A 3910-nucleotide genomic window follows, 5' to 3' on the forward strand; every position below is an offset into this window, starting at 1 on the left:
TCAGCCTGGGCAGAAAGGCCCAGGCTTTGACGTTGCTTTGACCAACAGCTTGAGTCATGAAGTAAAAGCAATGTCAAAACGCAAATGGAAAAGACAAAGACAAAACAGAAAAAGTAATGACAAAATGGAAAAAACTAAAAAAAAAAATGGAAAAAGAAAATGATTACATTTGTTTATTTTTTCATTATTGATTCTCTTTATATTTCCACATGCATTTCCATTTAATTTTGGCACTCCTGTGATTCCATAGGAAAAGTGCTTCAAATGTGTGTTTTTTCTCAAAGGGTGCACTAATTTTGTTTGTAGTTATCAAATTACACACATTTTATGTAATATACATTTCCACGACAGTAGGGTTAATTTTGACAGCAAATTTAGATTTAGTTTTAGTCAGTGCTTTAAGTTAAAAAAAAAAAAAAAAAACCTGCTGTTAGTCTGTCATATAGATATGGGACAAAAGCATGAGTGATATTTATATATACAGTAGACCTATCTATCTACCGATCTCTATATAACAATTATTTTATAGTTCAAAAACTACAAAGAAGAAAAGTACAAAGCCAGTTATAAATCAAATCTACATTAGCCAAATTCAAAGTGTCATAAAGCCACAACATTGAAAGAAAATGAAGATATAAAATAAAAGCTCTTTAAAAACATAAAGAAGTGAAAAGTCCCATTTAGACCTGTCACGGCAAATTTGCAGTTGACCTCATTTGGAGACATGATTTATTGCTCTGGTTGAATGATGGAGTCCAGTCGAAGCATTGATGATTTTATAAAAAAGATTTATTATAAAATTAAATAAAAAGGGAGTAAAAAAGAAGTTTCCATCCTGTAAGAATGAAAGGCAAAAGGCTTGTGGCAGAGCAAAAAAGCGAGACCCACTCTAACTAACAGTTTCACAGCTTAAGCTTTTATACAGATAACAGAAAAAGTTCCACCCTGAGGTGAGGAGAAGGAGGGAGTCAGATGCCCAATAGTGGAAACGTTTGAGGATGATGAAGACGTGTATATTATGAGGAAGATTGGGCGCCACTCTTATCTATCCTTGATAGTGCGTGTGTGTGCGTGTGAATCTGCATGTGAGTTTGAGTTTGGCCTTCAGCAGAGACTCTGTGTTGCACTGAGTACAATACGATCTGTACTGTTTAATCCAACATGATTCAGCTGTTCAAAAGTGCAAAGAGTAATGGAGTCATCATATATTAAAACATGACAAATTGTACACATGAACACACATTTGAAGATATGATGATGAATATAAAAAAATGCCATAACAGACCTAAGATTTTAAATAATACTATTGTTCTCAATAAGTTTATTACTCTAACAGTCTCTTTCTGTAAAATATCTTTATACTCTGGCTGTGTTGTAAATGTCATACTAGTGCACTGCTCATAGTAAGTTTGATATTTAAAGTATTTAGTGCGTTCACATTAGATACAAGTATGAAAAGATTGAGTATGCAAGAAATACCTGTATCGGATGTATACTATATGGGGACATTTTCTAAGCGTGCACACTAGTCTTACCCAAACATCCCTGTTTCAAGCTACTGCATGTATCATTATTGACTTAATATAATCACATTTAATAGCCTGCTACAGTAGCAACACAGTTCTTAAAATGTAGAGCTAAAATATGCTGTATTTTTCATTGTATTCCAGGTAAAAGGTCTGACATTTATCAAGAGGATGAGCCAGGTTGGGTTAGGGTTAAAACCAGGTAGTTGACGATATCAGGATACGCAACAGACGGGTCATCGTCTTTTCCAAATATTGTGCCCTTTCCTGCGGACCAAGTCCTTCCCTGTATGCCTTTGCAACTATAACGCATTTTCAGGGGCTTTTCTGTGGTTTCGAACATTTTTTGCATGGCAGTGTTCCAGCTGCAGCCCCGGAGCGGCAGATTTATTTATATAGCGCATTTCATACACAAAGCAACTCAATGTGCTTTACATGATAAAAAAAAGTGCAACAGACAACAGCTTAAAATCAATAAGAACATTAAAGTAGGCAACAAAACATTTAAAATCATCAGTAAAAACCTTTAAAATCATCAACAAACATCATCAACAACATGACCAAAAATCTCCCTCTCAATCATACACAGTAGAGAAAAAGAGTGTCTTTAACTTTGATTTAAAAGCCCCTGGCAGGATGGAACCGCTACCGCCTCCACTTTTCTGGAAAATTTTAGGAACTTTGCAATACTTACCTTCATTTTTTACTATTCCTATCCCTAACCGCTACCGCCTCAACTTCCTGGCTATACTTATCTTCCTTTTTTTACTAAACCTAACCAGTGACGTGCCGTCACCACTAGGGTTGGGTAGGCACGTTGCAAATCGAGACCACCAATGACAATTTCATATGTTTCTGCTGGCAAGTATTAATTCAATTCAAATCAATTTTATTTGTATAAAGCAATTTCCAACAAAGTCATCTCAATGTGCTTATCAAAATAGAAAATTCGTAATAAGAAGGAAAAAACCCAATAAGATCCACATGAACAAGTATTTAGCCATCTAACAAAATCAACATCGTACTACACCATTAAAGAAACATAAACAATTATTTAATATAGCCTCCATACTCTCCCAACAAGATATATCTCATGACACGGCAGCACATCCACTGTTTGTGTTGGAAACACAGAAACATGGAAAAAATTACAACTTAGAACAGCCTCAATGAGGAGTATCCACAAAGCCAATCCTTCCTTTTGTACCATTCACTGTGAAAAGTATGAAACATGTTCTGACCTTACCTTTGCTGAAGGTTTGGTAACTCAGGTGTTGGTCTCCATCTTTTAAAAGCTCTCGTTTTTCCTCAAGAGGTTTTGCTTTGCTGAATCAATCAGTCAATTTATTAGAGATGAACAGAAAATGAATCAACAACAATATCAAGTCAATAAAAGAAACAGACACTAATCTAAAACACAGCTGTGGTCCTCAGGGTCTGCTCACTATCTGGGCCACAAACGTAGATTTCTCAGCATTTTTATTCCACGTTGTTATCATGTTTCTCCTCCTTCGGCTGGTACATAGCTGGGACATGTCTTCTTTTGTGGTAAGACATTTGTGATTATCAGGGTCAAACATGAGCTCATCAAATATAAAGATATACACAAAGAATAAAGGTCAAAGCATAGATTTTCAAAAGTTAAAGTTTATATCTAATAGTATTAAAGAAAGTTTTACATTTACAAATCCAATTGTATTGTAATTAGTTAAAGATGTCATTTACTGGTGATTTAAAGCAATACAAATTATGTTCAAGATTATTGATTTATTCATGATTATTATTTAGCATTTAGGTGTCTATTGTGTTTGTTTATTTGATGTATTTAGGTGTACGAACATGAGTTGTTTAATGTGTATTAAGTTTAATATTTAAAATATAATTATTCTTATTTGTTAATTGTTTGGATTTGTGCATTCTGGTCAAACTACATCTAATTGTCTGGTGATCATATCTGTTTTGTCTCTTTGCTTAGTACATGGTTGTGTTGTTTTTAGATTTAGATTAAGTTGAAATCAGAAGTTCTAAAATAGTTTTTCCTTGTCTTGAAAATGGCAGCTAACAAAACAGTTGACCTGAATATATTTATGAATATATTTATTGAGTATAAAAACATATAATTATAGTATTGCACACAAAAATAAACCATGAATAATAATCAATTCCAGCATGTACTTTTTTTTTTTTTTAATCAAGTAAGGGAACAACCAATACTTTTACTTTCACCAGAGTCATTTTTTATTCAAGTATCTATACTATTACTTAGTACTGTAGACTAGTAGTTGTGCTACCTCTGTAAACGTTGTGAGGCTCTCTTTAAAAGGCAGTTCCAGGTGAGTCTGGTCTATGTGCCCGTGGCAACGCGCACTGTTACGCACAGTGAA

The sequence above is a fragment of the Gouania willdenowi genome, chromosome 1 (assembly GCF_900634775.1).
Source record: "Gouania willdenowi chromosome 1, fGouWil2.1, whole genome shotgun sequence".
NCBI classification, from domain to species: Eukaryota; Metazoa; Chordata; class Actinopteri; order Blenniiformes; family Gobiesocidae; genus Gouania; species Gouania willdenowi.